The 13,130-nt window shown below is 39.5% G+C and overlaps 1 pseudogene; it reads left to right on the plus strand.

Moving 5' to 3' along the window:
* Positions 1–430: 430 nt before the first annotated feature.
* On the plus strand, positions 431–4,740 carry LOC101536856 (DDB1- and CUL4-associated factor 8-like; annotated as a pseudogene).
* The last annotated feature ends 8,390 nt before the right edge of the window (positions 4,741–13,130 follow it).

The following is a 13,130-nucleotide window of genomic DNA, read 5'->3' on the forward strand; positions in this document are numbered from 1 at the left end:
TGGGATGTGTGTATAACTCCTCCAGGCCACACCAATGAAAACTGTGAATAGATACTGACAAAGGTATGCTTGGTGGCGCTTCATACCGAGGCCTCATATACTGTAGCTCTCTTGACTTATACTAGGAAGAAAGTTAACATGAAGAAGAGACAAGATTGCTCTATAGCTTCAAGACTGTTGACACTGTCAGCACCTGTCGTACATGCAGTGTTGACAAAGGAAGAATTTTGTTCTCTTCATTTCCTTTGCATTTATACATAGCAAGGGGTAGATGTACTCTAAGTCATTTAGCAAAGAGCATAATTAAGCCAAGTGAATTAGAGATTTGAGTTCAAAATAATGATAATTATGGTGACTGTGCTGTCAAAATTACATGCTGCTCTGGAGATGATGAGCTCCTTACTATGACAGATTTGAGGCAAAAGGCAAGATGATGGTCTCTTGGGCCTATGAAAGTGTAATGTGCGAAGATAGCCTGGATTCTGTTTCCCTTTCAACAGTGAAAGAACAAGTATGCTATACTTTGGGGCTTTATGGTTTCTGCCCCAACTTCTTTAATGCTGCTATCATAACACTCAAAGCAACCAAGACAATGTATAAAACAATAAATAAGCATCTCATATTCTAACAGAAAATTATTCATAAGAGCTGATAGTTAAATTTCATACAACTTTCATGCACCATGGTATTTTGTTCATCTTGTGATTTTCCCCCTACCCCTTAAAACAGAAGAGTCACTGTAAGTTTCACTTTTACAAAGCATCCTGACAGGCTGTTTTTAGTTTGTGACTTACTTTGCTGATCACTGGCCTAACGGATCTCAAAATGTCACATTTATTGGGGTGTGAGGATTCCGACATTTCTCAGAATATTCTGGTAGGTGGTTTTCTCCAGCTGAGGTGTTAAGAATTTGTCTTCTAAGGGAAAATGTGCACCAGAGAGATGGATGTTTTTATCAAAGTCACTATTTCAAGTGTTTGCTCCTTCCTAAGGAAATTAAGATCTGTTTAGTTAAGCTTTTTTTTTTTTCTCAGAGTTCAGTTGGTAGGTGCAGCCCACAATCAATATCGCCACTTCAAATGGTTTTACTTTTCTATGTTGCCTTGCATTCTTTCTCGTGGCTTCATCTAGAGAGCACAACAGCAGCCCTGTTGAATAATACCCGGCTTTGTTAGCACTTTCTGAGGCTGATCTTCCTGTGCTTTGAGTCACTGTGACTGGTAAAGCAGTCCTTAGCTCTAAGATGAAAATCCTGAAGCACCAACCCTGTGCTTTCTGTTGTGGGCTTCAGCTCCATCTGATAATCAATAAAAGGGGTAACTGCAGACACAGATATTCCCTACGTGGATCATTAAATGGAATCTGTTTAGAACAAAAGGGTATCTTTTGCCTTAACCTTTCAACTACCTTTATCTCATCAGTGAAGTTTCTTGCATCAGACAAAGGGGGTAGAAAATGATTTGATCCCTTCTTGCAGAAGAAATGCAAAAGGTTAAAGGGTGTGTAATTTTCTGACATTAACTGAACAAGTCCATGGCAGAGTCAGGATGAACACTTGTAAGTTCAACATTCTCAAACTCTATCTGTCTTTCGACTAAACGTATAATCCCAGATCACCATAGAAATTATATATACCTCTGATGGAGTTCAATGGCTTTGTTTTTAAAAATATAATGCTTGAATTTATATTCAAGCAATTAATGCAAGACCAATAAAATGAGTGGGAGATTATGAAATAGCATAAATAAAGAAATCTGGCTTTAGATAGAAATGATGATCCATTTGCTACAAGTAAGGTGCTATTGCATATTAATATTATATCAAGCATAACACTATTTAAAATAGAATAAATTTGTGTATGATATGCATTAATTAAATTCAATCAGTGGACATGACCACTGCATGTATTGAAGGTAACTTTAGGAAAGCATTCCACACGCAAAACTTAAGAAGACAGATTTATAAGATGATTAAATCATTTACTTGCTTAAACACATTTACTTGCTTAAGCACTGAAAAGATATCCTTTCTTATCAGAAAAAGAAAGGAATTGTCAATGGAAACTAATAACATTAGTACAAATACATAAAAATATTTAAAAATCAGTAAAACACAAGAAGTCAGGAAAAGGCACAGGAACTATACAACAGCACAAAAGTTCACCAGATCAAGAACTTTAAAAAAGACATAATTATAATTAGAAATTACTTGATTGTGTGAAATAATCAAATATTAAATAAACCATGATTTATTAAAAACCACAGTGATTTAGCACAAGACCATCAGAATGGCTGAAATAAAATTTATACTTAAATTATTTTTAAGAAAATGCTGGTGAAGGTGAGAAGTTGCCCTAATAATATTTTGTTAACAAGAAGTTAGAATGGGATATAACCACTTTGTAAGAATATTCATCAGTTTCACATAACAACAAATGTACAACCACTATATGACCCAGAAGTAATACTCAGAGGCATTTATCCCAGAAGAAATTAAAATGTAATAGACAACATTCACATCAGAAGTGGATGAAAGTTTAATCCCTATGGAAAATAGTATGAGGATTTCTCAAAAAGCAAGAATTGAGCTGTCATATTACCCAGCAATCCACTTCTAGGTATGTACCCCAGGGTATAAAAACATTCATTAAGAAGGATATAAACAAACCACTATTCATTACAGTATTTATCTATTTAGCACAATAACTAGAATATGAAATCAATTCAAGTATCCAATGACAGATGTGAGTATAATGAAGGTGTGGTATAGTACACACACACACACATACACACACACATTGGAATACTATGCAACTGTAAGGAAAGATCAAATTGTTCAATTTTCAATAACTTTGATGGAATTAGAAAATATCAGTTAATGAAGTAAGTCAGAAGAGGGACAAATACAGGGAAATCACTAATGTGTGGTATTTATAATAATAGAATCACTGCATCACTGAATCACTGTCATCCTGTTGCTCATAGATTTGCTCCCGTGGACACCATTCTGGCCCCACGCGTGCCAGCACTGAGAGCCGCGGCTCCAACACGGAGAGCTCGGGGAAAGACAAGGAGTCGACAGCAAGGAGGACACTGGCCACTATTCGGTCACGGAGGAGAGCCGGCGCACGACCCCTCAGAGGAGGAGGAGGACACAGAGCTGCAGTGGCCCTGGCTCCGGGCGCAGCGCGAGCGGCCCAGCCGGGAGCAGGACTCCTTGGACGAGGAGCGGGCGCTGGAGGACTGGGTGTCCTCTGAGACCTGGGGGGGCCCTGCCGGCGCTGCAGTCTTTGTGCAGCACTTCCGCCTGCAGCATGGGCTGGAGGGCCACACGGGCTGCCTGAACACGCTTTATTTCAACCAGCGCAGTACCCAGCTGGCCAGTGGCAGCGACGACCTGCGCATGCTTGTGTGGGACTGGGTGCGGCGCCGGCAGGTGCTGGACTTCGAGAGTGGCCTCAAGAGCAGCGTGTCCCAGACCAAGTTCCTCCCAAATAGTGGAGACCCGACCCTGGCCATGTGTGCCTGGGACGGGCAGGTGCGGGTGGCCGCACTCTCGGCCACTCAGTGCTGCAAGAACATGAATGCGCGTGGCCCAGCACAAGGGAGCTTCCCACAAGCTGGCCCCGGAGCCCACTCGCCCTGCACCTTCCTCTCTGCGGGGGAGGACGCCGTGGTCTTCACCATCGCCCTCCGGCCAGCCTCGAAGCTGGTGGTGACGAAGGAGAAGGAGAAGAAGGTGGGGCTGTACACCGTCTTCGTGGACCAACACCCACCAGTTCGCAGTGGGCGGCCGAGACCAGTTGGTGAGGATCTAGGGCCAGAGGAGGATCGACGAGAAGGAGAACAGCGGCGTGCTCGAGAAGGTCTGTCCACACCACCTGGTCAACAGTGAGTCCAAAGCAAACATCACCTGTCTCGTGTACAGCCACGATGGCACAGAGCTCCTGGCCAGCTACAACGACGAAGACAGACAGTTACCTCTTCAGCTCCTCCCACAGCGACGGGACCCAGTACACCAAGCGCTGTAAGGGCCGCCGAAACAATGCCACGGTGAAAGGCGTCAACTTCGACGGCCCAAAGAGCGAGTTTGTGGTCAGCGACAGCGACTGGGGGCACGTGTTCCTGTAGGAGAAAGAGTCCTGCCAGATCGTCCAGTTCATGGAGGGCGAAGGGCGGCGTGGTCAACTGCCTGGAGTCCCACCCCCACTTGCCCGTGCTGGCCACCAGCGGCCTCGACCACAACGTGAAGATCTGGACGCCCACGGCAGAGGCGTCCACCGAGCTATCGGGGCTCATGAAGAGGAACAAACGCATGCGGCACGAGGACAGCCTGCAGCACGCCGACCTCTTCGACAGCCACATGCTCTGGCTCCTCATGCACCACCTGCAGCAGTGGCGCCACCACCGGCCCCAGGTGAGAGCTGTGGCTGGTGCCCACGGACTCCGACTCAGCCTCCCAGCTCATCGGACGAGGAGAAGGGCCCGGACCGCGTGCAGTGCATGGCCTCCTGAGCCCCATGGGCTGGACGTGCCCATGGCCCCACAGCCCCAAGCAGGATGTGCCCGCAGGCAGGGCCAGGTGGCCCAGCGGCAGAATCTCACTTTGGACTTGGCTTGGGCGAGAGGAGCCGGCCGAAGGAGGCAACTCCAGGCTCTGCAGTGGACATGCCCCCCCTTGGATTCCTGGGGAGTGGGGGCTCTCTTGTGGGGGCACAGCGGGAGCCCCAGGGCGCTCTGAACTGGCTGCTGGGCCCTTTCTTTATTTTTGTCTTTGGAGCATTTCCTTGTTTGTCCCTGAGGCCCCCGGCCCTGCTGCTCGGTGCCCCCAGAGCATCCCTCACTCCCACCCACTTCTATCTCTGCCCACATGGAGGGCAGCGTGCCCATCCCCACTAGAGGCTTATTTTATATCTATAAAGACATTTGTGAGCAAAAAAAGTCTCCATTGTGCAACTTGTTGTTACTGTTTTTGGCATATTGAATACTCACAGGTAGCTTACCAGGCTCTGCCGTGTGGGTGAGAGATACACTCCGTAGCTTCCTGGGCTCTACCAGAGGGGTGGAGGAATCGAACCCAGGTTGGCTGCATACAAGGCAAACGCCCTACCCACTGTGCTATCGCTCTAGCCCAATAACAGAATAAGGAATGCAATTGTCAAACAGTGGATATCTATGTTGCCCTTGAGCCTAGATTATAAAAATGAGAAGAATAGGGGAGAAATGAAATAAAAAGGGAAACTAAGATGAGGAGAACAGGAGATCACTGGAACAGGGGTAAGGGCTCCAGGCATATCAATGGTATAGAGGTGTCTATCTGTATATATATAAACTACAGAGTCAGTAGCACTAAAAGCATAAAACCCGAACTACAGTAATCAAGTTCAAAAAGTATGTTCACACACAAAAATGAATACAAATGTTCTTGGTAGATGTATTCACAAAGTCCCTAAACTGGAAACAATTCAGATCCCATTCAACTAGTGAATGCTTAAAAAATTATGTTTATGGCACCTAATTATCACAGAGTGTTATTATTAAGCAATGGCTGGAGAGATAGCACAGCAGGTAGGGCATTTGCCTTGCAAACGGCCGGCCTGGGTTCGATTATTTCGTCCCTCTCGGAGAGTCCGGCAAGATACCGAGAGTATCCCACCTGCACAGCAGAGCCTGGCAAGCTATGGGTGGCGTATTCGATATGCCAAAAATAGTAACAAGTTTCACAATGGAAACATTACTGGTGCCTGCTCAAGCAAATCGATCAACAAGGGAATGACAGTGATTATTAAGCAATACAAAGGAATAACTTATTGACATTCAATAAAATAAAGCTGAAAAAAAACTAAATTCATTGAAAAAGAGTCAAGACCAATATAAAGGTCACATAGTATATGACTTAATTTCTAAGGACTTCTATTTCTCTCTTTATTTTTCTTTTTGGGTCTCTCCCAGCAATGCACAGGGTTTACTCCTCCTGGCTCTTTACTCAGGAGTTACCTCTGGTGGTGCTCACAGGACCATATTGGTATGCTGGGAATTGAATGACGGGTCAGCCGCATACAAGGCAACACCCTACAGGCTGTGCTATTGCTCCTGCCCCAATTTCTAAGGGGTTTCTTCTTCTTTTTTTTTTTAAATTTTATTGAATCACCGTGAGATAGCTACAAGCTTTCATGTTTGGGTTACAATCACACAATAATCAAACACCCATCCTTCCACCAGTGCACATTCCCCACCACCAAAACCCCCTTTCCCACCCTCCTCCTGTCTCCATGGCAGACAATATTCCCCATACTCTCTCTCTACTTTTGGGTATTATGGCTTGCAACACAGACCCTGAGAGGTCATCGTGTTTGGTCCATTATCTACTTTCGGCGCATATCTCCCATCCTGACTGATTCTTCCAGCCATCATTTTCTTAGTGATCCCTTCTTTATTCCATCTCCCTTCTCCCCTCCGTTCATGAAGCAGTCTTCCAGGTATGGGGCAATCCTTCTGGCCCTTGTATCAACTGTCCTTGGATGTCAGCCTCATGTGATGTTATTCTATACTCCACAAATGAGTGCAGTCCTTCTATGTCTTCCCCTCTCTTTCTAACTCATTTCACTTAGCATGATACTCTCTATGTCTATCCAAATATAAGCAAATTTCATGACTTCATCTCTCCTAACAGCTGCTTTGTATTCCACTGTGTTGATGTACCAAAGTTTCTTTAACCAGTCATCTGTTCTAGGGCATTGGATTGTTTCCAGATTTTGGCTATTGTGAACAGTGCTGCAACGAACATACAGGTACAGATATCATTTCTACTGTGCCTTTTTGCATCCTCGGGATATAATCCCAGAAGTGGTATTGAGGGGTCATAGGAAGTTCAATTTTTAGTTTTTGAAGGTCTGTCCATATTGTTTGTCAGAAAGGCTGAGCCAGTCGGCATTCCCACCTACAGTGGATTGTTAGATTTCCATTTAAATGTGTCCAGTGTTTCATTATATAATAGAAATATTTTCAAATATAATATATAATAGTTAAGGAATATTTAAAGCAGTGTTTCTCAAAGTGGGTAATGTTCCCCACCCACAGAGGCCAGGGGGAGTTCTGAAACCATCCAGGGTGTCCTAGGGTGGAATTAGGAGGTACTATCACTCATTTTTTTACTCAAAATATTCTATTTTCATAAGGGTGCTAAGTGACCATTTTAATTTTATTTGGTTGAAATTGAGGGTGTTAGATCTCCAAGTAAGTTTAAAGATCTCTGATTTAGAAGTTTGATAGCATGTATATGTTGTGGTCTCTAATGAAGGGTGAAACACGTAGATTTATAGAGGGATGAGCAACATAATTCAATGAGGTGGTTCAGAATCTGAAATCTGACGCTACAGAAGAATTGGGGTAAAGTCAGAACAACCTTATCTGTAGACAATATGGGTTTAGACTGGTTATGCAAGTATATTTTTATGCTATACTTGTTACTTAGTAAAATAAAAATCCTGAGGTTGTCATGAAGCTCACATGACCTCAAAATGCAAAGCAATTAGACCCTGGAATGCACTAAATGACTGCCATTTTTCACTTTTTAAAATTATTTTCCAAAACTTCCTACTGAGCATGCATCATTTCTATATTAAGAATTTGGAGAAGAAAATGCTACTGTGAGACAGACAGGAAATAACATATTAATATTATATTACTTTATTATTATGATGACAAATATTTTCTATATACATATATATTTAATGTTTTCTATGCTATATTCTAAGTAATCTGTCATATCTGTGAGGTACATCTTAAAATAAAACCTTTTAAAATAGGTGAATCCGTACTTTTCCAAGCATCATCTAAGCACCTCTTAACAGTTTTGGTATTTCATAGGATGTCTGCTTTCCCAAGATAGAACTATCTTTACTACTGCTGCTAAACTTTGTTGACTATAAATACCTATTCCCTCAACCACCCAGTTCTCTCCTTTCTACACTTATTGTCCAATTTTATTTAATATTACCTAATTTTATTTTTTCAATTTTTATTCATACTCTGTTTTATATAGTATTATTAATGATAGAGTTTCATGAATAGTGTTCTAACACCATATCTACCACAAGTGTCAACTTCCCTGCACCAATGACTTAGTTCCCCTCCCTCCCTTTAGTCATTTGTTATTGACTTACAAAATCTCTTTATATTCTACATATGAAACAAATAGTTTTGTATTTGTTCTTCTGACTGACTTCACTCAGCATAATACCCTCTAGTTCTATCCACACAGTGGCAAACTGCATTATTTCATCTTTGCTCATGCCCGAATAGAATTCTCTAAGGTAAATATTATCAATTCTTAATCCATTCAACTATTCTTGGACAATTGGCTTGTTTCCAGAATTTAGATACTGTGAATAGAGCGGCAGTGAACATGGGAGCTCACACATCTTTTTGAAATAGAACTTTTGGGTTCTTATGGTTGATTAGTGCCAAGAAGTGAAATTGCTGGCTTGTCTGGGAGTTCAGTGCGATAAGATGTCTCCATCATGTTTCCCATCGATGTTGGACCAGTCTACATTTCCACTAACAGTCGATGAGTGGCTCTTTTCTTCTACATCTCTTTAGCAGTCATTGTCTCATTTCTTTCTTTCTTTTTTTTGGTATTTATTTATTATTTATTTATTTATTTTTATTTATTGATTTATTGACTCACCGTGAGATAGTTACAAGCTTTCATGTTTGGTGTTTCATTTCTTTCACAGGGCTTTTCAGCTAATGCTTTCCACTATACCTTCATTATTCTTTTTAAATATTCTTCTGTGTTCACTATCATCCCAAGTGATTAGGCTAGAATGTGACTTAGTCGTAGGCGACTTTCTTAGCCTGTGTCGAACGCTTGTTTCAATTCTTGTCACTGAACATAATACAAAAACAACAGCCAAGTGATTTATCACTGTATGGCTAATGGCTATCATGCAAGAAGTTAATTTATGGTGCTATTTTTCTACATAATGCTAGAAATTGATGTTTCTTAAGCCTTGACTAAAATTTAAGCTTTTGTAGTAAAAGGCCACTTTTATACTTTTTTTACACAGAGAATATTATTATGAAATAGAATAAAGTCAACTCTATAATGCATATATGGAATTAGTTGTAAGTACTGATGACTGATAAATACTTCATCGTACAGTTTTGGGGAAATATTTTCTCAGTGATAGGAGTTATTTTCTTCAGAACTATCATATGACAAAAGGTAATATTAGCAATTATATGTGAAAGTTGAAAAATCTTTACTAAGAGAAGCTAGGAAATCTGGGCCACTGAATGACATAGTATCTATATTTGAGGATGGAATGAAGATTTGCCAGGAGAAAGAAAATGAAATAAGATATTCTTTTACACAGCAAACTATCCATATAGCAATGAGAAGTCTTGATTGTAATTATTCTTTCACAATCCAATATGTGATCAAATGCAATAATTTAAAAAATAAATTTATCTTTAATTCTAATCTTTCTTGATATATGCAATTGATGATATAAATTGGGTTGCTATGATCAAATTAAAAAAGGTAAAAATTGAGATTTTAGATGAATGTACCTTTCAATGATGTATTTTTTGCCTCATTTTGATCTGAAAAAATCATGAATAGTTTTACTTAGTAAATTTAACAATTGTAAATGATTACTAAATCATGTATTCGTTGTTTTAAATGTCAATCTTGCAAGAACACTAACAAGGTAGTCTTAATTAAAATTGATAAATTAAAAATGAACTAAGATGTTTTGATTATCACATTAAATTTTTACACTATTCAGCAGTTATTTATATTATGCTCTTGGTATCTCTCTTTTTAACTTGAAAGCTTAAAAACTCAAACAGATGAAAAGAATAATTTTTAAAAGACGCTCATACCAACTGCTAAGAATGAACCCACAGTATTTTTCTTTTCTGCTTCAAATTATTTTTGTATTTATATATGGCAATTTGTATACTGAACCCAACTCTGAGACAACCATTATCAGAAAATTCATTTTTATTTTCCCAGAAATCTGTATTTTTAGTTAATACAAACTTCACTAATATGTGGACCTATAATATGTAGCTCTCAGATCTAAGGAGGAATCAGAATCTACATAAGAGCTTGATAACACAGACCTATGGGCTCTTCCCCCAAGAGATTCTGTTTCTGTCTGAAATTGAGCCCAAGGATTTATATGACAAGTTCCTAGGAAATGCTGAGGTGCTGTCTTAGGCAACAGACTCTGAGAACCACTTAGAAATACATTTTTTCTTTCTTTCTTTTTAAAAAAAAATTTTATTAGTGAATCACCGTGAGGTATAGTTACAGATTTACATACTTTCGTGCCTGTGTTTCAGTCATACAATGCTCAAGTACCCATCCCGCCACCAGTGCCCATTTTCCACCACCAGAAATGCATTTTTTCTATCTTAAAAAAAAACAGAAACCACCTTCGTTATTATTTATCATTTTTTGAAAAAGCATACTATAAATGATAATGTATCATTTGTTTTAATTAAAAGTTGTTTATTAATCTATATCAAATTTACTTATATATGGTTCATTGGGCTGGAGTGATAGCACAGCGGTGGGGCATTCGCCTTTCACGTGGCCGACCTGAGTTTGATTCCTCTGCCCCTCTCGGAGAGCCCGGCAAGCTACTGAGAGTACTGAGCCCGAGCAGCAGAGTCTGGCAAGCTACCCGTGTGTATTGGATATGCCAAAAATAGTAACAATGTCTCTCAATGAGAGACATTACTGGTGCCCGCTCAAACAAATCGATGAGCAACGGGATGACAGTGACAGTGATGGTTCATTGTATTATTTTGCTAGAAAAATTGTCTCTACTTCTTTATTGTCATATATTCATATTTTTTAAAATTTCTATTACAAATAATACTACATAGAACACTTTTCTACATGTTTTCTAGTATTTATATGCCTTGAAGCAAGGTGGTTAAATATCAGTTCCATATGCTTTCAAATGTTTCAGGTATCAGCAGATGGGTCTTTAACCCAGCATTGTCAGTTTACATTTAGTAGTTTACAAATACTCTCACTTTCCTTCATCCTTACCAACTGTCAGATACATAACACTTTCACTTTTTGAACAGTTTATGATGTTAGTGATAGTCTATTAATATTTTAACTTGCAACCCCAAATAATTGATTCAGTAAAATGTTTTTAATATTTAGCATTTTTATTTCTATTGCTACAAATAAAATGGTCAAATTTTGCCTTGATTTCCCTCTAATGTTTTTGATATTGATTTTAGATGAATTACTTCTCTACCCTCTTTACAAGTTATTAAAAATGTATATATTATGTTTCTATGTTTTTTAATAAAGTAACATTAGTTTTTAAAAAATTAGAGAAATAGTTTGCTATTCACATCACAAAAACCATATGTGAATTACTGTTGTCATGAAGAGGTGTCCACAAGGGAAATTCAAATTAATGCACATTAGGATATAATTACAAGTCTATGGGGATGCCTAAAATTAAAAAGGCTACCTAAATTAAATGATGGCACAGATTAAAAAAAGAACACAGCTTTTCATAGATTACTAATCAGAATATAATTGATAAAATTGTTTTGGAAATATTTTGTAATTTTAAGTAAAGTTAAACATGTGCGACTCAATAACTGAGAAATTCCACTCTAGATATTGCTTAAGAAACATGAAGAAGGGACTGGAGCAGTAGCACAGCGGGTAGGGCTTTTGCCTTGCACGCGGCCGAACTGGGTTCGATTCTCAGCATTCCATACTGTCCCCTGATCACTGCCAGGAGTAATTCCTGAGTGCATAAGCCAGGAGTAACCCCTGTACATCGCTGGGTGTGACCCAAAAAGCAAAAAAATAAAAAGAAAAAAGAAAGAAATATGAGAAAAATATACCTACCTAAGTTGTATATACAAATATTATGGCAGCATGATTAAGTCCAAATTAGAAATAACAAGACTTATGAGTAAATAAATCATGTTTTATGCATATACTAAAATATAATCAATAATAAAAATGAATATTACTGATTTGTTCATGAATCTTGAAAATAGAGGGCTGAATTTTCAAAGAGCAATTATAAAGGAAAATTCCTTTTATTAAACATTTTTGAATCAATATAGTTTATTGTTTAACAAAAATATTTATTAAACATTTTTAAATCAATATAATATCTATATTATAGCATGGGAGTACTGACTAAAAATGTGACGAAATGAACTTTACCACATTCATGAGAAATGGACTAGTTGCTGATGTTCCATTTGCCCTCAATGGAATGAACATCTCCAAACGCAGCAGTTATGTGTACCTAGGTCTAGAACTCAACATGACAAACGACCTGGCACCTGAACTGCGTAGGAGGAAAAGAGCACCGTGTAATGCCTTCAAGACCATCGAAGAAGAGGTTAAGAGGACGAAAAAGCTCTGGCTCTGGGCACATCTTTTCAACTCCACCGTTCTTCCTGCACTACCATACACCTCAGAGACCTGGGCCCAATGAAAACAGGCGAGAACGCTATTCAGGAATCCTAAAGAGAAATTGAAAGAGCTATGCTTGGAATATCACATTTCACTCAAGTGAAAGAAGAAATCCAGAATTCTGACCTCTGTCCACAGTCAAGAATAAGGGACACTGTCTCCTTTGCCAAGGTGTCGAAAATCAGATTGGCCAGACAAGAAAGGTGATTTAGAGACGACCGATGGACTAGAGTTGTTACCGAGTGGATTCCAGGGGACGACAAAAGAACACATGGCCGCCCACCAACAAGATGATCAGACTTCTTCATCAAAACTCTAAGCAAATAGTTTGAGGCTCTTAGTGTTCCTGGAGCGAGAAGATGCCATTGGGATATACTAGCACGTGACGGGGACGAATGGAGAAGTTACTGGCGCCTGCTTGAGCAAATCAAAGATCATGGGATGACAAGTGATACAAGTGATACAAATGAACTTTAGGGATTTTGGAAATTATTCTGTACTTTTGTATAGAATAATTATTTTACCTTTGTAGTGATTACCACAATGCATACATTGGTAAAATTTCTACAACAGTGATCCTAAAATGATATGTATATTACCCTTTGATCACTGTCACTATTACTGCCATCCCATTGCTCATCAGTTTG

The sequence above is a fragment of the Sorex araneus genome, chromosome 3, assembly GCF_027595985.1.
Source record: "Sorex araneus isolate mSorAra2 chromosome 3, mSorAra2.pri, whole genome shotgun sequence".
In the NCBI taxonomy this organism is placed as follows: Eukaryota; Metazoa; Chordata; class Mammalia; order Eulipotyphla; family Soricidae; genus Sorex; species Sorex araneus.